This window comes from Sebastes umbrosus, chromosome 21 (genome assembly GCF_015220745.1).
Source record: "Sebastes umbrosus isolate fSebUmb1 chromosome 21, fSebUmb1.pri, whole genome shotgun sequence".
Classification (NCBI taxonomy): domain Eukaryota; kingdom Metazoa; phylum Chordata; class Actinopteri; order Perciformes; family Sebastidae; genus Sebastes; species Sebastes umbrosus.
The window spans coordinates 6,995,319-7,020,214 of NC_051289.1; the positions used below are offsets into that span (position 1 = coordinate 6,995,319).

The window sequence follows — 24,896 nt, forward strand, 5'->3', positions numbered from 1 at the left end:
TCTCTGGCCTGTGGAGGGCAGTAGATCTACACTGTATGACTCAAGCCTGCTTTACAAGTGACTTCTCAGCAGCAGAATGAGAAAGCGAGTTTCTAATGTGCCACTTTATTTCATGAAAAACTATTATTACCTGGTATATTTAATAACTTTATTCATGTTTTTAGTTGGATCATAGTTACGTTGCATTCAAAGCAAAAGTACTCACACTGTGGCTGTTTCCAGAATCTCTTTCCTTGTTAAAAGTGAATACAGTTAATCACTTTTTGATTGTTTCTTCAAAATAAAATCCACCTCTGCATCTATATATACAATGTTAAACTGATAGACAGCATCCTTTGTGTGTCTGCTCTTGTTCACTTAGTAACAAGACGTCAAAGAGGCTGATAAAAGCAGTTGAAACACTTTAAATCACCCGGGCGTACTCTTCCCCACCCATGTGATTATAGGCCCACTTGTATCTGTCGTTGATCTCCCCGTGCAGTAAACACCAGATTTTGTTTACCCGCTGACGATTTAGGCTTTTTGGTAGAGCGATGTGCTGTTTTCATACCAGGGTGCCAGCTGAGGTTAGATGCCCCTGTTTCCTCCCATATGGACGGATAAGTGGTTTAACCTCATAATAGATGGACCAGCTGACGGCCTCACGACAGATTCAGCGTTGAGCTGCTGTTTGAGAGGTGTGGGATTAGAGGAGAGAGAGCTGAACATGACTCAGGCTGCTGGGTCCAAGAGCCTCTAAGGGCCTCCAACAAAGGACGGTACAGCCAGTAGAGGTTTGCAACAAAATAGCAGGCAAAATTTCACTTCTTACCACCAATAGCACTCTTAGTTATTCTGTTATAGCAGTGCTTCCCAAGCTTTTTCACTTACGTTCAGTGTTGCCAGATTGGGCTGAATTTGGGCTGCTTTTGTCAACAGTTTTGCAAATATTGTGAAAGCAATATTACCAAACAAGGTGTTATATTATGGTCAAAAACACTTCCTTCATTGTGTTCACTCACTCATATTATTGACTCATTTAATTTGAGAAATATTTGTGTTGTATTCAATCGTTGTTAGGGATAACAGAGGAGCTTCTTACCTTGACGTCATCATCATTGACATGGGAAGTTGTGTATTTGGTTGTCTGACTGCACTCTTAGTGGGTTGCGATTGCCAAGTTTTCCAACATTATATCTTTGGTGATTTGATGCAGATATGAAGCTTTGTATGCTCATGATATGTTTGCTATTGCGCATGTAATGATTACACAGTTTTTAGTTTTAGTTTTATTTGTCATATGTAGGTTAACACAGGGTCAATGAAATGTATAGGATGATAGAACGGGTCAGCTCAGCAATAAAAGACAAGATAAAATGACAATAATAATATATAATAACAACATTAATAAGATAGATAGACAAAGGTAAGATAACGTGACAATAACTTGTAAGAAAAAAAAGTGACGATATAAATAGAATAAAAATATAGTAATATATACATGTGAAAATGAGGATTGTATGTAAAGGTTTCTGGCAAGGTTATGATTTGGGCTGTTTATTGAATTGGGCAGGTTTTAACTTATGAGTGGGCTGGAAACTGTCAATCTGATCTGGCAACGCTGCTTATGGTCCATTGGAATGAAGCAATTGCTGTTCCACCAGTGCTTTTCGGATTGAAGAGGTAAAACTATCCATCATTTCACAAGAAAAAAACAAAGAAAGAAAGAAGTCTTGTCACCTTCCCTGCCCTGATAATCTTCTTTCAACCCCTTTGATACATCATGTGACCCCTTCAATGGGTCCCCTCCCCCAGGTTGAGAACCACTGAGCTTTAGCACTCTACACTATACTGATCAGAAGTCTTATGAAATGGTCTAATGTGAGTCTATTTTAGTATAACTCGAGCTAAAAGGGTTAGAAAACCCCAGATTAAAAAAGATTAAACCTATTTGGGTAAAGAAGAAGCCCGCTGTCGCCTGCAGGACGTGTGAAGAAATTTTAAATTTTTTCGTATCATACTATATTTAGTATTTGGGCACATGATGGGACTACTGTTTTTGCAATAAACTCCATTATATTTTATTTATACTGGTATGATAAGAAAATGGCTGAATCTCAGAAACTACAAGGAGCACAAATCAAGTATTTGGTGTCTATGAACTCATAAGAAGTTGAATATCATATGCAGTGTGAAAATAAGTATTTCAAATGGAAAACGTTTAATAAACACAATGTTAGCAACGTTTTCCTCAAAAATCAAGATTTTGACTATTAATAAAAGTGTGATTTTTCACATGGTATAAAAATGTCAAAGTTGTACTGTTAGATACTTGCCCAAAGTATATCTGTACCAAATTTCAAGACTTTTGACCAATCAGAACTAGAGCTGTGTATTGGCAAGAATCTGGCGATACGATGACTATCATGATACAGGGGTTACGATTCAATATATTGCGATACTGTTAGGAAGGTGATGTATTGAGATTTTTTTAATCTAATTTTAGGAAAATTGTCATAGAATAAAGAACACACCTCCATGAGAATAAAATTTGAGTAAAAAGAAGTTTTTAAGCATTCAGATTAGTGGGCTCTGCATTTGCATTTATCACAGTCACTGTAACGTCCAGCATCATAGCACTACCTGAAGGGGCACATCCACTTAGATGGTGCAACTCTTTGCAAATTAAAGCTGAAGTAGGCGAAATTGGGGAAATATGATTAAAAAAAGTTATTTTTATAAAACGTTCGCTATATAGTGACAGTAGTACATGAAACAGGTAACCAGAAAAAAATCATTTGCCTCTGTGTCCTCCGGTGCTCCTAACGGCATCTGCAAGATTTCACAGACCGGAGGAAAACAAGCAGTAAGAGCTGATCTGAGGTCCGCTGTCCATCTGCCGTCTATGAGAGCCGGCTGTCAATCACTCACGAACTCCAACCAAACGGTCAAACTATTCAGCGCTGATCAAATATGAATCAATGTTATGTTACGTTAATGCCTATTTCTCACCTCAAATGTTTTCAGAATCATCTTGTAGTGTACTGTTTAGCTGTAAAATTAGGAAGTTTGTGACGCCGCCGACATCTTTGAATCTGGTGAAGGAACGCCAAGTTCTGGTCACATGACCGGCGCAAAGCCAATAGGAACGCTCTCTCAATGAAATGACCTGTGATTGGTTAAAGTCTCCCGTCACAGCTAGATTTCTTAAAGCCTGAAAACAGAGCCATGAGGAGGAGCAGAAGTCTAGTTATCTCTCAGAACACTTGAGCTACAATATGCTGAAAGGTTATTATGGAATTGTTGCCCAATGATGCCAAAAATATACTGCCTACTGCCACTTTAAATAAGTATTGACTGAGTTAATCTTTGCATGTAAACTATTAATTAAAAATCGATACAGTGTTTTTGAGAATCAATACAGTATCACAAAACATAATACTGCAATATTTTCAATATGTTCTTACACAAATGTTGTGGCATTTTTTCTTATCATACCAAATATAGTCTTTGGGCACAAATGGGTTAATGACTTACTAATTAATCAATTAAGCAACTCTGACATCTTGTTTATCAAAGATCCTGCAGCTTTAATGTGAGCCTACAGTCTCTGCAGCATTGCACCAAGAGAGATAAACTGTGTAGAGGCTCTGTAGAGATGAAAATATCAACCTCAGGTCTCTTGCTCAGTTGTCTCTGGTTGGTTTTGAGTCAACAGGTGTCTCCTGGGCTAATCTCCCACTCTGCTGACTGGCTGCTGGCCAACAGGTGAGTTTCATTGATGCTTTATTCCGTCATCCCTCCTCCTCTTCCTCCTCTCTCCTCCTCCTCCTTCTTCTTCTTCTTGTTCTTCTTATTGTTCTTGTTCTTCTTCTTCTTCTTCTTCTTCTTCTCCTCCTCCTCCTCTCTCCTCCTGCTCTTCCTCCTCCTTTTCCTCCTGGAAGATAACTTTACTCTCCTCCTCTTCCTCCTCCTTCTCTTCCACCTCCCTCTCCTCCTCCTCCTCCTCCTCCTCCTTCTCTCTCCTCCTCTTCCTCCTCCTCCTCCTCCTGGAAGGTAACTTTACTCTCCTCCTCCTCTCTCCTCCTGTCAGCTCCTCTCTCCTCCTCCTCCTCCTCCTGGAAGGTAACTTTACTCTCCTCCTTTTCCTCCTCCTCCTCCTCTCTCCACCTCCTCCTCCTCCTCCTCCCTCTCTTCCTCCTCCTCTCTCCTCCTCCTCCTCCTCCTTGAAGGTAACTTTACTCTCCTCCTCCTCCTCCTGGAAGGTAACTTTACTCTCGTCCTCCTCCTCTCTCCTCCTCCTCGTCTCTTTTCCTCCTCCTCCTCCTCCTCCTCCTCCTTCTCTCTCCTCCTCTTCCTCCTCCTCCTCCTCCTGGAAGGTAACTTTACTCTCCTCCTCCTCTCTCCTCCTGTCAGCTCCTCTCTCCTCCTCCTCCTGGAAGGTAACTTTACTCTCCTCCTTTTCCTCCTCCTCCTCCTCTCTCCACCTCCTCCTCCTCCTCCTCCTCCTCCTCCCTCTCTTCCTCCTCCTCTCTCCTCCTCCTCCTCCTCCTTGAAGGTAACTTTACTCTCCTCCTCCTCCTCTCTCCTCCTCCTCCTCCTCCTCCTCCTGGAAGATAACTTTACTCTCCTCCTCTTCCTCCTCCTTCTCTTCCACCTCACTCTCCTCCTCCTCCTCCTCCTCCTCCTCCTCCTCCTCCTTCTCTCTCCTCCTCTTCCTCCTCCTCTCTCCTCCTCCTCCTCCTCCTCCTGGAAGGTAACTTTACTCTCGTCCTCCTCCTCTCTCCTCCTCCTCGTCTCTCTTCCTCCTCCTCCTTCTCTCTCCTCCTCTTCCTCCTCCTCTCTCCTCCTCCTCTTCCTCCTCCTCCTCCTCCTGGAAGGTAACTTTACTCTCCTCCTCCTCTCTCCTCCTGTCAGCTCCTCTCTCCTCCTCCTCCTCCTCTCTTCTCCTCCTCCTCCTCCTGGAAGGTAACTTTACTCTCCTCCTTTTCCTCCTCCTCCTCCTCTCTCCACCTCCTCCTCCTCCTCCTCCTCCCTCTCTTCCTCCTCCTCTCTCCTCCTCCTCCTCCTCCTGGAAGGTAACTTTACTCTCGTCCTCCTCCTCTCTCCTCCTCCTCGTCTCTCTTCCTCCTCTCTCCTCCTCCTCCTCCTCCTTCTCTCTCCTCCTCTTCCTCCTCCTCTCTCCTCCTCCTCTTCCTCCTCCTCCTCCTCCTGGAAGGTAACTTTACTCTCCTCCTCCTCTCTCCTCCTGTCAGCTCCTCTCTCCTCCTCCTCCTGGAAGGTAACTTTACTCTCCTCCTTTTCCTCCTCCTCCTCCTCTCTCCACCTCCTCCTCCTCCTCCCTCTCTTCCTCCTCCTCTCTCCTCCTCCTCCTCCTCCTTGAAGGTAACTTTACTCTCCTCCTCCTCCTCTCTCCTCCTCCTCCTCCTCCTGGAAGGTAACTTTACTCTCGTCCTCCTCCTCTCTCCTCCTCCTCGTCTCTCTTCCTCCTCCTCCTCCTCCTCCTCTCTCCTCCTCCTCCTCTCTCCTCCTCCTCTCTCCTCCTCCTGGAAGGTAACTTTACTCTCCTCCTTTTCCTCCTCCTCCTCCTCCTCCTCTCTCCACCTCCTCCTCCTCCTCCCTCTCTTCCTCCTCCTCTCTCCTCCTCCTCCTCCTCCTTGAAGGTAACTTTACTCTCCTCCTCATCCTCTCTCCTCCTCCTCCTCCTCCTCCTCCTGGAAGGTAACTTTACTCTCATCCTCCTCCTCTCCTCTCCTCCTCGTCTCTCTTCCTCCTCCTCCTCCTCCTCCTCGTCTCTCTTCCTCCTCCTCTTCCTCCTCCTCCTCTTCCTCCTCCTCCTCCTCCTTCTCTTCCTCCTGGAAGGTAACTTTACTCTCCTCCTCTTTCCTCCTCTCTCCTCCTCTCTCTCCTCCTCCTCTCTCTCCTCTTCCTCCTCTCTCCTCTTCCTCCTCCTCCTCCTCCTCCTCTCTCCTCCTCCTCCTCTCTCCTCTTCCTCCTCCTCCTCCTCCTCCTCTCTCCTCCTCCTCCTCCTCCTCCTGTAGTGTAACTTTCCTAGTCGGGACAGTGTGATTTGAGCACAGGGACACTCCTCCTGAACTAAGGGAGGTGAACTCTGCAGCAGTCCTCATTAAGATTCCCTCTCCGTACACAACTCAACCACGAAAAACCCTCCTCTAGTGGGTGGCACCCGCGTCCTGCGCGCATCTTTAATTGCGCACCACCAACCACCACCTCCATGCATTACCACGGATCATCATCATCAGCAGCAGTGATCACGCTGCCTTGACGGGTTTGCTTCATGTCCTGCTGTTTACAAGGCTGAAGGTGGAGGTGGAGGCAGAGGAGTCTCCAGAGCTCCAGCAAAGGGTGGTGCCCTGTATGCATCTCATCCAAGCTGCTGGACACGCTGTGCATGCGGACAGAGACGCGCTCTCCAGCTCCTGCAGTGTGCATTGAGCAGCTCCACTTCTTGTTTGCAGCTCCCATGATTGTGACATTTGCTCGGTGATGACTGCTGCAGGCAACATGTGCGCTCGGATGGTGTGAAGAGAGAGAGAGAGAGAGAGAGAGTGACACAGCATTGCTTTTGGAGGGGCTTCATTTCTCTCATATCTATCTATCATAGGTGAGTACATCAGGTTTATTTCTCCTACTGTACACCTGCTGTTCTGTGTGTTTTATTGGCTGCTCTCACTGTGCAAAATGCGTATTGATTCATGTTGAGCATCCGATTTGTTGAAGGTTTCCATGCAGTGACTGTCACACAGCATCAAATCACTGTCAGTGCTGCAATCACTGCAACAGATCCCCAATATATGGTGTCCTATTGGTGTAGACAGAGCATCATTTAATGCATTGCATGATACAGGAAGGTGTTGCTGCTGCTGGGCTCTGGAAATTTTCTGGAAAATCCTAATTTCACTGCATGGAAAATGCATTTTTTTGTTTGATGGATTCATGTTTTGTCTCTCTAAAAAAAAAAAGAAAGTAATAATTATAATAATAATACATTTATTTATATAGCACTTCTCAAAACAGATGTTACAAAGTGCTTCACAAGACAATAAAAGCAGGTAAATAAAGTAAAAGATATGGTAACTGCTAAAACAGAACATCACAGAACATATCAATAATAATAGAAGTGGTACAAATATACAGTATATATATACATAAATGTGTATAAATGTACACATGCGTCTAGAAACGGATGTGTACATATATATATTTATACCCTTCTACTTATAGAAATCCTAAAAAAATGTGTTTTCAAAAGTTTCTTTAAAAGTGGATACAGAGTTAGATGATCTTATCTCTATAGGAAGTGCATTCCAGAGTGTCATGGTCAATTAAGAAAATGTACTCTCTCAAGTGTTTCATTAGACTTTGGGTGTGCACTTAATTCCTGGACAGATTGATGGTTAAGATTCCTTTCTTGCAGTATAGCTGGCTGTAGTCCCAGTTTATTTACAGCACTGGTATAGGCTTGTTTACTTCCAAAAACAAAAGTTTCTGGTGAGCCATCAATCTTTGCAACTTGAGTATCTTCTGCCCTAAGTGCCCTTCAAGTGGTTTATTTCTCAATGCAACACGGCAGCAACAAAGCAGACAATAGGAGAAACTCTGTTAAGACCACCAGCGTCAACCACAAACACCCCATTTCAGCGTGGAGCTCCAGCTTTGTTTCCAAGCACAGTGGGATCGTATGGAGTATAGAGTAAAGTGTGTACTAATTGAACCTGCCGGCCACTCTCTCCATTGTGCCAGGAATGTTTGGTTGCCTGTTCTCCACAGAACCCCCCCCCCCCCCCCTCGTTCCCTTTGTTCTGGGGGACAATCCTCCAGTGCCATGTGTGTCTAGTGGTGGTGGGGGGAGGGCGAGGGAGAGGGGTCAGCGGGGGTATTGACATCTGTAGCTGACAGCTTCTTCGGGGCGAGCTGACATGCTGTGATACCATGAATGGGTATTAGGGGAACATATGAGCGAAGCACTTAACAATAATGAGGATATTTATTCCTTGTGCACGATGCTCAGGGACCAGAGATGTCATGCAGTGCTGCAAAACTCTGTCAACATTTATTGAATGTAACTTGATATATATAAAGACGAAATTTAGTTGGTTTGACATATTTTGAAGATAAAGGTGCAGTGTGTGCGATTTGACGGTATCTAGTGGTGAGGTTGTAGATTGCAGCCAACTGAAACTTCTCCCGTGTGCCAAGCGTGTAGGAGAACTACGGTGGCAGATGCAAAAACGTGAAATGCTCTCTCTAGAGCCAGTGTTTGGTTCTTCCGTTCTGGGCTACTGTAGAAACATGGCGGTGCAACATTGCGGACTCCGTTTCAGTTGATTATACACTAAAGAAAACATACTTATATTATATTCAATTACTTTCAATAGATCCCCGTAAATGCTCCACACAGGCCCTTTTAAGTCACGTTTATTTACAGTATATAATCCCAAATACTGGCAGAAACAAGTAGTCGATTAGTTGACTGTCAGAAAATGAATCACCAACTATTTTGTTAATCAATTAGTTTTCGAAATCATTAGTAAGCAACAAGATTTAGAGTCTACAGTCGTGCTATAGCAGCTCTACTGTAGGCTGTACTTGCTAATATCCTCACTATGAGAAATAGGGCTGCAACTAACGATTATTTTCTCGATTAATCGATTAGTTGTTTGGTCTATAAAATGTCAGAAAATGGTGAAAAAGGTTGATCAATGTTTCCCAAAGCCCAAGAAGACATCCTCAAATGTGTTGTTTTGTCCACAACTCAAAGATATTCAGTTTACTGTCATAGAGGATTAATCGATTATCAAAACAGTTGGTGATTAATTTAATAGTTGACATCTAATCAATTAATTGTTGCAGCTCTCATGACAATGCAAACATGCCGATGTTAAATATAGTGTTTACCGTGTTCACAATTTAGCATGCTAACATTTGCTAATTAGCACTAAACGTAAAGCAAAACTGAGGCTGCTGAGAATGTCATTAGTCCACCAATGATGGTGCAGTAGAGGTAAAATTAATGGATCACCAAAGATGTGAGAATTCATCCTCTGGGGAACACGAATGTCTTTGTCACATTTCATGGCAATCCATCCAGTAGTTGTGAAGACATTTTACATAAAACGACATAATGTGAAACTCAAGTTTGCCAAATTCATAAGTGTTCATCCTCTTGAGACCATGAATATCCATTCAATATTTGTTGAGATATTTCAGTCTGGAGTTAAAGTGGTGGACCAGTGCATGTTGCTATCATAAAACACCAACGGTTCTCTGGTTTCAACTTTTAGATTGTGTGGATTTGCTTCATTTTAAATTTGATATTTTCAGGTTTTTGTATATTGATCAGAAAAACAAGGGATTGGAAGATGTCACCTTGGGCTCTGGGAATATGTGATGGGTATTGTTCCATATTTCACTTCATTGTTGAGTTGATTAATTGAAAAAATACCCAAATCACAACTCCAATGGGCTTCGCAGTCTGTATAGCACATGATACCCTCTATAATTTGACCCTTTGATTTAATGACTGAAAAACTCCCCAAAAAACACCATGAAAGCTATTAAAGTCAAGACTAGATGAATGACATAAAGAGGACAGTTGCCATTTGATTTAGAGGATTTTGCCTGTCATCACTGACAAATCCTGCCAATTCTTTCTGATGTTGTCCTGTATGAAGGAGGCCAAAGTGTCATTCATTTCAACACCTTCCTATTTGGTGTGATATCTACTGTCAACATTAGCAAGAATTTTTAGAGGGCAACAATCTCCACAGCTGCTCTGTTATCGCCAAAGGCAGGAAAACTCTACATTAACACTGAAAAACACCCGGAAATTATCAGCTTTCGCTTAAACAAACGTATCAGGGGAAGTTCCAGGAAAAGGAAAAATCTGGTTACTGACTCTTGCAGCAGAAAGTCCCAGCTGATGGGAAACTGTTGGGGGACGTGGCTATGCCGGCGGTGTGTGAGCGGGTTCCATGATTGTAAGTAAGCGTCCCTGCTGACTGGTAGAGAGTGGTACACCATGAGGAGGAATGCGGCCCCCAATGGGCCCCTCATGTATGTGCTCAGGATGGACTCCGCTCCGACAAAACAGGATTTCACCGAAGCAAAGGGAGGAAAAAGCCAGCCTGTGCCTGCGCCGTTTCTTTTTCCTGTGTTTTGTAAATGCCACGCAGTATTAACGAAGGCCCTCAGCTGCTTTTGAAATGACTTTTCATTTAAGCTGAGAGGGGGGGGCTCGTATACAGGAACCACAGGGGGAGGTGCAACGCTGAAAAGCAAGCGAAAGCTCTATTCAACCAAGACGGAGAATAAATTCCCCCCCTCAGCCACTTATGATCCTATCAGCTAAAGAGCGTTCCCATAGGACCAGAGGGAGCCTCGGCTAGTCGTGCCTCAAAAAAAGAAAGAGAAAAAAAAGCCTTTATACTGTATATAGTATCAGAGCCGGCTCTGTTTGCCTATTGGGGGTATCGGTGAATAAATATGGCGCCTCAGGTAAACAAAAGACTTGAGTAGCAGCAGCCCCCACCTGCCCCGACCAAGCAGATAGCTGGTAATGAATAACTAACCATTATGATGATGAAAGGGGGCGATGGGCACGGGGAGATAAGAGCGTGGTGGCGACCGTCGGAGCATGAGGTGTTTACAAGGGGAATTCCTCACATTCCTCTGCTGCAGCCATGCCACTCCAATCTGCACCTCCACCCACTGATGGTCACCCTCTGTGCCAAGAGGGACCCAAGGGGCGTCAAACAGGTCCCTCCTCAGGATATAGCCGCTGTTAACGTGAGTTATGTAAGGAGATTTTTGCTTTAGAGATTTTTGGGGGTTATTTGATAGAGCTAATACAGCAGGCGGAGGAACACGTGCAGTAGATCCCCAGAGAGTTCAAATCCACACAAAGGCTTGTTTTTAGATTTGAAGGGGGGGGGGGAAGGAGGTTTTGGCTGGAATCTGTACCTCAAGCTGATGCAAAATGATGGAGCTTTTAGCATACGTTTCACTCGATGTTGGTATCGTCATCACAAATTTGTTGAAGTGATAAAAATGAGATGTCATTGGTGATGTGAGACGAAAAAGTGTGATACAACAAATCTGATAAACATTTAGCCGCGTTAGCAGCCTGGCTCTAGTCTGTCAGCTGGTCCACCGCTTTGGTCCCGACTGAAAAATCATTTTGTACAGACATTCATGGTGCCCAGAGGATGAACCCTAGTGACTTTGGTGATCTGCTGCCTTTTCATAGAGCCACCAGCAGGTCACTTATCCAGTGAAATATCTCAACATCTTCTCGATGGACTGATAGAAATAGTAAATACAAACACTCATGGTTCCCAGATGATGATCCCTAATGACTTTGGTATTCCTCTGACTTTACCTATTGTGCCACCATGAGGTTCACATTTGTGGTTTTAAGTTAAATTTATCAACTACTGTTGGATAAATTGGTATGCAATTTGTTACAGGCGTTCTTGTTCCCCTCAGGATGAATTATAACAACTTTAGGGATCCCCTGACTTTTCATGTGGCGCCACAAATACCAAAGTATTTGTCCAATACATTGGTTTATTACCAAACAAATTCCCATCAGCCTCAGCTGTACTTTGTGTTTAGTGTTAATTTGTAAATGTTAGCATACAAACTAAACAGTGGGCAACCTCCGGGTCTTAAAAGTGAAGCCAATGCCGAAGTACCTTAAACTTGCATTCTTTATAATAACCAGCAGGGGGCGACTCCTCTGGTTGCAAAAGGAAGTCTGATTGTATAGAAGTCTATGAGAAAATGACTCTACTTCTCACTTGATTTATTTCCTCAGTAAACATTGTAAACATGAGTTTATGGTCTCAATCGCTAGTTTCAAGTCTTCTTCAATACAGCATGATGTTCATTTAGTAAATTATGGTCCCATTTAGAGTCAAATAGACCATAAAGCAGGGGATGCTTTAGGGCGTGGCTACCTTGTGATTGACAGGTCGCTACCACGGCGTTGTCCGGTCTGGGCGTTGTCCGTGTTTTCGTCTTACAACTTTAACTCTTTCACAATGTGCTTTCAGTTCATGAACATTTTGGTCGTCTAAAAATGTCTAATTCAGCATTCGGTTGTACTTAGGTCCACCCTCTTGAGTCACTTCTGGTTGCAAAAAAACAATATGGTGCCGGCCAAAAATGCCAAACTTGAAGCTTCAAAACCGTAGTCCACAAATCAACAGGTGGTGTCACGGTGACTACATCCACTTCATATTTACAGTCTATGAAACTAAACTAAAATGTGGAACATATAAACATCAGCATGCTGACGTTAGCATTCAGCTGAAAGCAACGCTGTACCTCAGTACAGCCTCACAGAGCCGCAAGAGAGACTAGTCTTGTTTGACTTGCCTTATGTAATAAAGGTTTGTTCAGAAGTATTATAATCTGAAATATTTAACCTGCTTATGTCAAACTACAGGATGATCTCTCAGTGCTGCATCATAATTCTCAGTGGATTTCTCAGTGTTTTTAATGGTTAACATAGCTCACACACATTAAGTCTATAACTCTCTGAGGAATGGCAGAATAGCTAGAGGACATATGAAGTCTGTTGCAGTACTATTTTATAATCAGGCAATAAATCAACCTAAATATGTACATATATTTAAAGGTTATTTTTTAAATTAAGTGCAAATATTTTAAAAATCTCTGGTGCCTTTTTGTATAAAGACGTCATGAGGCTGGACTTAACTCAGCTATTTTTTCCGCAGGCAAGACCTTTAAGCTTAACAGTCGCTAATCACACAACTCTTTTCATTCTCAGAGGAGTGTTTGTGTTGTTAACATCCCTTTAAACAGAAAAGATCCTGAAGAAAGATAAAATGTGGGTCACATTTTGTGGTGTGTGAGGTGTTTAATATGTGGAAAGTGAAACACAGGAACTCCTCTGTAGGCGACCTCGGGACACAGAGGGTTTGTGTTTTAGGATCAATCATCACATTTTTTTAATGCAGCGCAGATGACCGGGGCTAGTAGGATTATGAAAAGGCCTGGTGGAATAGAGAAGTCCAGGGGGTGGGAGGGGGGGACGCGTTCCCCCTGCAAACCCAGCCTCGGCCGGCCTCTGGGGAGGGAGAGGGTCATGTGATGAAGGGGGACAATATTCGCAGGTGTCAGCCCGATGATTACGAGGTCTGAGGCTGGGCTCACCTATGGGGATTACTCAGAGCCTCTAATGGATGGCAGGTTGTGACCCCGGCCAGCAAGGAAGCAAATCGCCACCCTCTCACCCAGAAAAGTGCTATTCTGTATAAAAAAAAAAAAAAGAGAGAGAGAGTTTCTCGTCTCTGGTTTCCTTGGCAACTTCTTCTATTTGGACATTTGTTCTTGCATCACCAAAAAGCATTGTGAATACTTGTCAGCCCTGCTTTTTGGATGCAGCATTCACAGTCCTTTATATTTATCCAGGCTTTTGAGCATGCACTCAGTTAAAATCAAACCTTGTCTGCTGTCCAGACTCATCTGATAGAGGCTGCAGATTAAAGTAGCACCATATGCCGGGCACCCCTCCCCATGGCGGGGCTTATTATTGCACTCTATGTCACTGTCAGCGGCTAATTGTTGTGGAGGATTGAGGTGACGGAGGGGGGGAACAACTCCCTTATCTTGACTTAAATGCTTGGTCATCTCTACTTTGCCTCCTAAATCGAAGCATTTCCTTTTCGTGCAAACACTCTGCATTTGTAATCACCTTGCCAAAGCCAACATTTTTTTTTTTTGTGACTTACACTGTCCTTTTTTCACGCTGTTTGAGTCCAAGTTGAGGGAGTCTGAATGCCAGGAAAGGAAGCTCTCGAGAATATAAAACCATTGTTTTCCTTCTCTGTGCCCTGCCCATGCCGCATATGGCTCATTTCATGGCTGCTGGAGAGGCTGATTGATGGGCTGAAGAGCAGCGGGGCTGGTGTTCCTCGTGTGCAGTACTTGGCAAGGCGAGAGCCAAGTCCTCGTCGAGGTCACACGAGGTAAAAGTAAATGGAAGATTCGTCAGACTGCGATAAAAAAACGCTCTTCCTAAGAAAAGCCACAGGAAAGGTGGTTTTCCTAGGAACTCTTGGGCTACATGACAGCCAGCATGTACTACAGTATGTCTGTGATGTCTTCCTTGCCAAAGGTGTCATGGGAGCTGACATTTCATTGTAATCATTGCACTAACCACCTCTGGGAGAACTCCTCAAATATCGGCACTTGTCACCCCCAATTAGAGAGCAGTTTATAGGGTTTTTCTCCTCCTCCTCCTCCTCCTCCTCCTCCTCCTCCGTCTTGCTCTCCAGCCTAAGAGATCCGTGGCCCCCGGGGGGCTGGAAAGCTGTCTAGTAATCTGAGACAGCATTAAGATGGAGCTAGGCGTTGGTCCCGCAAATTAATTTCTATACACAGAGCGGCGTTTTAAAAAAAGCCCTGCAAAATGACTCAGTGGGATTTCGCCTGGCATGTGTGTGTGTGAATGTGTTTGTGGTGCTGGTTGTGGTGGTGGCGGTGGTTTGTGGTAGCTACATCACCATGGAGACTGTGGCATTATCGTGTAGGGAGGACGTTGATGCTGGAGAGAGTACAGCGTTGGCAGCAGAGAGGAGCAACAACAAAATCAGGGAGGACAGCCGCTGGGCAGACAGCTGGCTTTATGTCAAACAAGGAACATGGAAATATTTCCTCTTTAAAGTGTCCTTTACTACTAACTTCACAGTTGTACTTTCACATGGTTCTGCTGCCCCTGATCCACTGAACCACAAGATGTTCACACCCAGATTATCCCATATGCAGTGAGGATGGCACGACAGGCAGCTCCCTCCTCCCTCCTCGTAGAGAGGACAGCATCCTCTGGGGAGAAGAGATGACTTGACGTTTTGGGTTTGTAAGAAGCTGCAAATAAATTGGACACTGTGGTCGCTGCGCCGGCTGTTTGTGCTGTAAAAACACCGCAGCTCGCTGTGGTGTACGATATTTCAAACATGCTGTAGTAACTGCAATGATTTTTCTCTCCCTCTCAACACTGTAATGATAGTTTATGTATCTGAGGCTGTTGGTTTTATTCCACATCTTTCTTGTTTCCTTTGCACACATAGTCACAGGTTTTGCAAAATGGTTGGCTGTGATTTGTAGTAAATAACTTACATGCTAAACCACTGGAATGGACCTTTTAAGTTATGACTCTCTGGTATAGAAGTCATCTTCTGCAGAAACTGTCACCACAGCAACTCTTATAATAATGTCAGTGAGGTCTGGTCCGCTCCTCAGCTTTCCCCTGGGCATTCGCTCCATTCTTCACTCTTCCACTAATAGTAGATCTGCTGCTGCTCATCCCCGACGTATTGTCCCATGCCTAACATCACACAGAAGAGCGAGGCAGCAGAGTGATGGAGGGAGCGACACCTGCAAATTCTCTCCCGGCCAGCTCCGTCTCCCCCGCGGGGACCAAGCATTTGACATTTAACTACGACAGCCGTAAACAGGCCACTGGAATGCCATTGACATTCATTTTGTCTGGCACAGTTTTATCTCTTTGCAACTCCGTGGCGGTGTAAACTCAGGACTGGATCCCACAACGCAGTGAGGAAGCTTGTCTCTCCAGCCTAAAGCTAAATGAAAAGAGTTTAATCAATAAAGATTAAATCTAGTGCTGAAATTTATTAATGCCCAAGATTTGCTGGTTCCTGCTTCTCAAACGTGACAATTTGCTGCTAATTCAGGCTGTTCTCATACATTGTTCGTAGCTATACATAAGGAATGTAATGCACTGTAATTTGTATACATCCCACTAAATCATTTTGTATGTATTACACATAATCATGAGCTAGGAAGTATAAAGAGCGACAAATGCCGCGTAGGGAGGAGGTCGGCATGGGTGGGTGGGTCCAAAAACACCAAACTTTTGCCCAGGAAGACCGTTGTTCATACCACGTGTGAAACCGGAGGTCAATATTGATTTATTTGTCACGTAACTTCCATACGTATTGTGCCTTCAAATGAAACTCATAAGCTTGTGTTTACAACATGGGAAGTCGTGCACATATGCTTGGCGTTCAAGTGTTTAAGTTGTGAGAACACCGCTGCTAAACAACGGCAATATTACTGTTACTGTTGGCATCAAGATGCCAGAGGCTAACTATTTAGCAAGCTAGCAAGCGGGTAAATGCAGGAAATGCAAAGGCATAATGACAGAGGAGAAAGATAAGGCCGTTGAGCATACCAATATTTACCTCAGACATATTAAATTATGAAGAAAAACAATATGCGACTAAAATTACAATATATTCACTTATTATATACCGAAAAATGAACTTCCATGGCCTCCGCCATTTCTGACAACGTCGACAAACACGTCACAACTCGTGAACTCTGAGCTTTCAGAAACTTTCCACTTACGAGGTTGTGAATACCACAAGAGGGGGGAGTTCATATGGACGACCCCATTTGAATGCACCATTAAGTAACATTACTTCTGTAGTTATTTTAACCCAAACCACAATCTTTTCCTAAACCTAACCGAGTAGTTTTGTTGCCCAAACCTAACCGAGTTGTTTCCTGTGAAGACGGAAGTTTATTTTGAAGCGACAGTAGGCATGTAACAAGCGGAAATTGACACGAGTTGCTAGGCATTCGTAGGAGAACGCATGAAAAATGAGGAATAACTTTTCATAAGATGTCATACGAACCGTTGTATGAGGATTCGCTTAATAATTGTTAAATTAATATATTAAGGGTTGAGACTGATGGTCACACAAAACAAGCAATTTCAAGACATCTTCTGCCCTCACTCTGTGACACATTTTGTTTGTGTTTCTGTTAATCTGTCCCTCAATGGGTGGAGACCAAAACTCCATGAACTTCCCTGATGAAATACAGCAATCATCATCTTCTTGTTGTTCATTATTTTACCTGCTTGATGTCGGAACAAAAGGGCGTGTATCATCCGTGGTTTAGCACTTAATCATAGACTCCGGTGTGAAGCACCAAACAAATCACCCGCAAGCTCTCGGCTCCATCTCCACCTCCACCTCCACCCTACCATAGCATAGGACCACCACTTCATCCATAATATTAAACACTGCTGACTCTGTGTGTGTGTGTGAAAGAGCGTGTGTGGTATCACCGATCTCATCCAAACCATGCTGAGTCTGGCTTGTTGCTCTGCTGTTTACCTATTCATTAATTCAGCAGTGAGTGATGGCACGGGCAAACCAAAGCGCTCCATCCTCTGGTAATTAAACGTCTGTTGGTGAGACATTTTCTCTTGGAATGCATTTTTAAAAAACGGACACACACACACACACACACAGACTCTGAGATGATGCCGGTGGGCGTCCCGGGCTCGCGTCTGTAATTAGCGTGCTGAGTGGTTGCACTGATTGCTTCATTATTTCTCTGATATGCATCTGTGAGAGATATTTGATGGATATTGCATGTTTGAAAGTCCATACTAAAGCTCCTCACATGAACATCACACTCTTCCCCACACACCTATAGCAACAATGTTATTTACTACATGCATGTTTTTGGCGTTACACCCTCATCTATCCTGGTCCTCTTGCGTCAGACTTGCACAACGGGACACCAAAGCTCAATGCAATTAAGCGCTACCCTGCAGTTACTCAACATAAACACATGAATCCTCTTATATTCCTCTTGCGTGCTCCTGTTTGTGTTTGAGTTGTGAAAGAGAGGTTTCTAAATGTAGCTACATCACAAGAAGACTTCTAAACTGATTCAGAATAATTGGCTTGTTTGCTCACAGCGGTTCAGCACAACGCTGCGAGCTAGAGAGCAATTATCAACTGCGTGTCCCAGTTTCACAGACGAGGATTATTTTTGTATGCGACAAGATATTGATGGCTGTTTCCCGTTGAAGGTTTCAGTCATCAACAACAATGATTAATCAATGTCTTTGGAGATGTTTCCAAGATGATAGATGTTTTTCATAGTTTGAAGACAAAATGAAACATGGTAACCTGACCCACTAAGATGGTTTGTTACACAGAACCATCTGACAAGCCGTCATTAGAAACTGTTTGGAAAAGGGCAGGAACTTTCTAAAAATACTTGGCAGGTGATTGGATGAACCATCTGTCAATCAAACTCTTGCCGAAGCCAGTCGGGAGAAGAGCGAAAACATGTTTTCCATCGAGAAAAGCCTTCAGTGCCGTTCTTTGCTCTTCTTTCAATGAAGAAATACTCGCCAGTTCTGATATAACTGATGCTATTGTAGCTACGCTAACCTCTTCAAGAGTCGCCATTGTTGTTTAGAACATTCGCCTCTCAGCGTCGTTGCGTCACGCACATAAAAAACGCCCGTAGCTGACAGTAGCTCCTCACAAGACGCTGATTGGTCCGTGATCTGGCTTGCTGGACACAAATGCATTATTTGAAGCCTGACAAGATGGATTTTCGTGTGACATTTGATCCCGCGATTCTAGTGTGATCGAAGGAGTATAAATGATACGATATTACAAGGACATTCTGCGTGTTTTAGGCTTTTCGCGTGTCATTTGTACGCCACGCAACAAAACTATTGTAATGTCCGCAGTTAGGCAACAAAACCACTTAGTTAGGTTAAGGAAAAACGTCATGGTTGGGCGTACCGTGTTCTTATTGCACTCTTTTGCCTTGCTCATTATCGTGTCATTCCTACACCTTTTCGTGCGACCGGGCCATAAACTAAGATGGTGAAGATGGAATACGTTACACGTGCTAAACAGCATGTTAGCATTGTCATTGTGAGCTATAGCATGCTGTTCAAAAGCACCGTTGTACCTATAAGTACAGACACACATAGTCGCTACAACGGCTGTAGACTCTTAGTCTTGTTTCAAGATAAACATTTAGTGTTTCCAGCTCCTCAAATGTGAACATTTGCTGCTTTCTCTTTCTCTTTTATATATTTATTAAGTGAGTCTCTTTGGATTTTGGACTGTTGCTTAAACAAAACAAGCAATTACGTGTTTTGAGAAATAGTGATGGCCATTTTCCCACTATTTGGTGAATGAATAATATAATTCAGATATATTTCTTTTACTTCAAAGTCCTGGAACCTCAGAAAGACTCGTAAACAACAACAAAAAAATCCCCACAGTGTTCTCACCTACTGTTAAAACATTATTTGTTTGGCTCTTTGTTCTTTCAGAGATATTTCATCACAGTTACTGCTCGTCTCCTTGCTTCTTTGTCATTCCAGTCTATAGACATGCAAAATTGTTCTACCAATTCTAATCTCATTCGTGATTTGCTGCTTCTTTGGTAACAATACTTGCACCACGGGGTGCTGTGTGCACCGTGATATTAATCCAAATAATGTGTCACAACTGTAACCCTCTGATAACTCCTCCGCTGTAACTGGCCTCCCACTGGACTGGCCTCAGTAGGGTCTCACTTTAAAATGTCAACGCTGTCAGGTCCCCACGCCGTCATATCTGCTGTCATCTCCAGGTAAACATCAGTCCCAGAGCCGCGGGGAGCGCCGGCTCAAGTCATTACAGCTGCGACTGCCACCGCTCCCTTTCCATCAAGTTTTACACTGCCAACTCCAAACCAAATACCACTTATTTAATCATTGCCCTCTCCTGTGGTGGCTCAAGAAGAAAGGTCACCCCTGTCCTGATGGAAGACTCCAGGCTCCATCACTCTGAAACTGATTCACCTCCGGAGTCTGCCGGCATTTCATGCATTGTTGTGTGTGTTTTGCACCACATGCAATTTAGCTTTGGTGTAATTGGCTGATTAGGCCTTTAGTGTGTTTGGAGAATTGAGCAACTGGGCGGCTCATCCATGAGTAAATTCTCCACTTTCAGGCCAATTGTCCCTGTCATGTTTTAGTCGAGTGCATCTGCCTTCATCCGTCAGCCTGAATCACATGGAGAAGGCGTAATTGATGCGATGTGTGTGTGTGTGTGTGTGTACTCGTACAGCGAGCCAGACACACTCTCAGGACTCGCAGCTCTTGGAGTTAATCCGTCTCACTAATAGCGGGGGGTTGGAGCAGAGGAGGAGGGGAGGGGGGAGGAAGAGGAGAGAGGAGAACAATACAACATCTCTCCCTCCGTCTCCGGACACGTGGTCATCGCCCGGCGGGAAATCTCTGGACCTTGGACGTTCTCTACGGATGTTGCTCCTCTCGTTCACTCGTCCCAGCTGACTCTCAGCAGTCTCTGCTGCGCCGCTCAAGGAAACGAGGTACAATCCACTCCCCCCACCCCTCCTCTCCGAAAAACATCCTCCTCCAGTGCTTTTCGTTCCTGCCATTGTCACCAGACAAGAGGCTGCGTCATGGGGGAAATTAGGAATGTGTGTGTAGAGTTAGGAACTTCCTGGATTTTCTGAGGTGTGTGATTTACAGTTTCTGCAGAAAGTATGTTTTATAGGTCGTGAGCTACGACAGGAAGTGTAGGGAGACAGTGGAAACAATATGTATTTCCTCCTTCGCAATGCAAACTCTTGTGTACAGCGCAGGATTGCTGTGTCTACCTCATGGGCATTCCTGAATGCACCAATGGGCCTTGTTTCCTGTCCTGCTCCTGTGTGGTTCATAGATACTCTTAGTACAATAATCAGATCGTACGTTTACAGGAAACGGTGAATTCCACTGCCTACTGTCACATTTTTCTCCCCTTACATCTTGAAATACATACAATGGCATTGTTCTGGAGTTATTTCCCTGTGGTTACATCAGTTTCTTTAGTTTCCTTTGTTGCGTTTGAGTCTCAATTGTATAAGACCCTCAGCACATTATAAGTCCCAACAGTTAACAAGCGGCAACCTCCGGGTCTGAGAAGGGAAGCCAATACTGAAGTGCCTTAAACTTGAATTCTTTCTAACAGCCAGCAGGGGGCGACTCCTCTGGTTGCAAAAAGAAGTCTGATTGTATAGAAGTCTATGAGGAAAATGAGCCTACTTCTCACTTGATTTATTACCTCAGTAAACATTGTAAACATGATTTTATGGTCTCCGTCGCTAGTTTCAAGTCTTCTTCAATACAGCATGATGTACATTTAGTAAATTATGGTCACATTTAGAGTCAAATAGACCATAAAGCAGGGGATGCTTTGTCCACTTCTTATATACAGTCTAGGGTTGTTACTCTTGAAAGACCAGAAATATCTACATAGACTACTAGCAGTTTGCATGAATCTGTGAGTTGTTGTTCACCCAAAGAGTGATGTCTTTGTCTTCTCACGTTGTTTTATTTGAAATGTTTTTAGAGGCCTGAAGAGGTAAAACTGTACAGCATTTGAGCAAGTTCATTCTTGGACTTGGGATCAATATGTTTGACAAAAATAATCTCAAACCTCAATAGCATTTTTTGGTCCTCATCAGCAATTAAGATAGTAAATTAAACTGAGATTATTTGGTCAAATGTCCAGTATTTCACTATTCAAAATAATATTTTTTTCATAAATTCGTAAATCATCCCATAACCCCTCTGATTCATCTTGCGACCCCACAGGAGGTCCTGATCTGTAGGGTGGAACCATTAAATTTCACAGCTTCTTTAATAATAATAACTTGAGTCCCGTCAGACTTCAAACCGCTCTGCCTCTGACACAACTCAGGGTTTGTTTTTGCCCTCAACACTCAGCATGTTGAAATAAGCACAATGTCCCACCCTGTTAAAATCTGTTATGCTGATTTGAAGGGATTAAGCTTGTTTATGGTATTATGCCCTCTATGTTGGTGGCAACCCGGGGCGTCTTACTTTGCGTGGTGTAAAACCTACTAGAGTAGGGCTGGGTTTTCACGCCCAGAGGGTGCAACCTCCTGGTTTGTCATCTTACACCACTACATTTTTAATCTCTCCCCCTCGAGGCAAATAAAATTGCTTTCATGTTCATGCGTGATACTTTGTTAGGTGACATGAATCATTTAGACATGCAACTCAACTGCGTCCTTCTCTCATATGAGAGTATCCATCCTTTTCATCAGAGCTGGGCTGTGTGAGGGCAGCTCAGTTAACCTTTATCGATGTATGAGTCATCGTTTCTTCGGTCTTAAGACCACTAACTCTCAGAAACGGCTTCACATAGGGGACTTCTGGTGGGGAGCACTTTGACAAATGGTCCTTCTCAGTTTAATGTTGCAGCAGTTGTGCTGCAGTGCACTAATAGTGCTTCCTCTCTCACTGGGCTCAAAGTTTTAACTCGCCTGCACTCATGTTCTCACTTTCTGTGATGAAGCATCGCTTGCTTTGTTTAACGATTCACCTGCTTGGTATGAGAGGGTAAAGTGCGTTCAGGGAGGCCTTGCGTTAACTGTGATGCCCGCTGGGAGGCTGGAGGATAGATGGTGGCTGACAGCACCGTTGGTGTTGCAGTGCTGCTGCTGTGTCATGCTATTTTGCTGTGGTGTTGTCTGTTTGTCTCAATTTAAAACCTCTGGAGAAGTGTCTGCTTTTATTGAATATCTGGAGCTAAAAATACCTGCAGCTCCACCAATCAGAGCAGAGAACAGGTGAACGGTGAGATGTGATTGGACAGGATGTCCCGTGGATGTTGCTAACTGTTTTCCAAATCTTGACGAATATAAAAGAGCATATATCGAATTTAGACATCAAAGATGCACCAAGCAAATTCACATTCTAGTGACAGCCTTATCTTACAGATTCATTATTTAATGATCAGCGCTTCATTCAGAGATCAGTCTGCATATTTCTCCCTCTTTGTAGCTGGTGGAGATGCAGAAAATCTTTCATGTTGTCCATCTTTCTTGCTATTCATTCTGTGCTGAAATTATTCTGCAAGGCCGACCATAATTTGAAAATAATTTGGTCAAAATAAGGCAAATATGCAGGGTCTTAATCAAGAAGTTGTCTCTTCTCGCTTACAGTTCCAGTCTGTATTTTTACAGTGATTTTTACACTCTCAAATAAGCGGTTGTGACGGCAACTAACGCTTATTTTCATGGATTAATCTGCTATTATTTTCTAGATTGGTCTATAAAATGTCAGAAAATAGTGAAAAATGTCCATCCCAGTTCCTCAAAGTCCAAGGTCTTTAAATATCTTATTTTGTCAGTCAGTCCAAAACCCAAAGACATTAAGTTTAATATGACATAAAACAGAGAAATGCAGGAAATCTCCATATTTGTGATGCTGAAAACAGCATTTTCTGCCATTTTTGCATGAAAAGTACTTAAATCAATTATCAAAATAGCAATAGTAAATTATTTTTCTGTCAATACTAATGGATTAGTCGACTAATTGTTGCAGCTCTATTGTATACTCACACACAAATTTCCCCTGATGCAGTTTGAATAAATACATATCAATGCCCTACTCAGATGTCAAACCAGAATTGAACAAATTAGTCATTCAACCTTAGAAAAAAATAAAGAAATGTTGCTTGACTCATTTTGAAAAGCTTCTCTTGCTGAGTCATTCTGTTTTGGCCGCTGGCTCCTCTCAAACCGTGTCAGCTCGCCCTGAAGGGCAGTTTGGCCACCAGCAGGTCGACCGCCACCTTCGCTGGCAGAAAGTGAGGTGTGACAGGTGTTGGACCTGCTGCAGACGTGCTGTCAGCTGGAGGACACCAGCGTCACGGGAAATCTGATATAGTGCTAACCTCCACCTCTCCTGTTCACACTAGCAGATTTATCTGCCAATCAGAAGTTTTGGACATCATATATTTTAACTTTTCTTTTGTCAGTTGTTAAAAATGATACCTTAAAATTAGACAATAATAAGGAATATTTATAAGTTAATGATGAAAATCTCCAAAGGACCACACATATTGACTCATTATAACCCTTTGTAATGATGAATATTCTTCTGATTCTGTCGTCAATCTTCTGTAATTCTACTAATCTTTATTAGTCAGAGTTCTTCCCAGTGCTAAGTACAGCTTACCTCCGTTTTGACAATTTCTCAATTATGAAAATGTCACTCTTTAGTCATAATAGCAGCTTGCCCTTTTCTGTTGTGAGCTGACATTTGCATGATGACTGCTAAGTATCAAGTAGCACAAATTAAGACACTTAAACTGTGTCCTAATTCTCACTGTGTTTTAAAAGTGTATTCACACTGGAGAAATGACAAATGAAATTATGTTTTTTTAACTACATTAATTGCTTTTTTGTGGTTGGTTGTATTTTTTTAAGCCACTTGGAGACAACAGAAAAATTTACATATCATCACCATATAAAGTTGTTATGGTGAATCTCATTCAGGAGACACGGAGTAACATCAGCATTCATTTGCAGTTATGTTTCTGGCAACCCAATGAAGAAATATGTGGCTGTTTAGCTGCTAAATGTTCCCCGATAGCTAGCTGTGCACTAGCAGGTTGATCATTGTGTCAGCTTTTTTAGTTTTTAGAGCTTTTTCACTGAAAACATCTGCCTGCTGCTGATGATGAGAGCAGTCAGACTGAACCAAAACAGTAAAGTTAAAGGCCATAAAATCAAAACAATGAGCTGGAAGATGCTAAAATGCTCCGCAGATCTGAAGGAAACTGCAGAGTTGGGTGATAATGAGCAGCCCCTTTTCACCTTAAAGGTGCTCTATACGATATCCAGAGCATCAATATAGCAGTAAACAACTATTTGCTATAAAGAAGTCTCTCTCCCTCTGTGTGTGTTGTAACCTGAGCTTCTCCGTGCTTTGTTGACATCGCCGAGCCAGTCGCGCGTTCTTTTAGTGCATGTTAGTGCATGTTAGCGTGCCCCTACTGGCTAGCTCACGGCCGCCGCTCTGCACTGCTCTCATACGGCGGTTACAGCTGATAACGCCGTCCCGACCGATGGTGCTGTTGCGGATCTGAGCTCCCACCCACCAGTTCCCCCCCGAGATTAACGCTGTTATCTCTGTCAGCAGTGTTGCTTTTGCAAGCCGGTCGTGTCTAGAAGATAACCCCCAAATTACATCTGTACTCGCTATCCTA

General features: G+C 43.3%; 1 protein-coding gene and 1 long non-coding RNA gene across 3 annotated transcripts in view; one reads left to right on the plus strand and one right to left on the minus strand.

Annotated features, from left to right (window-relative positions):
- The window catches only part of LOC119480484, a 23,607-nt gene extending 8,091 nt beyond the window's left edge, over nt 1–15,516 (minus strand). The window contains exon 1 of the long non-coding RNA XR_005204941.1: nt 15,506–15,516. This is a non-coding gene — a long non-coding RNA (uncharacterized LOC119480484). The remainder of the gene's footprint in view (nt 1–15,505) is intronic.
- Nucleotides 6,056–24,896, plus strand: part of tmem108 (transmembrane protein 108) — a 54,906-nt gene continuing 36,065 nt past the window's right edge. The window contains exon 1 of one of the 2 annotated variants that reach the window (XM_037756771.1): nt 6,056–6,604. The gene's annotated coding sequence lies outside the window, so the exon portion shown is untranslated. Of the gene's footprint in view, nt 6,605–19,976; nt 20,200–24,896 lie in introns of those variants that run through there. The other variant, XM_037756772.1, reaches the window with a different exon arrangement.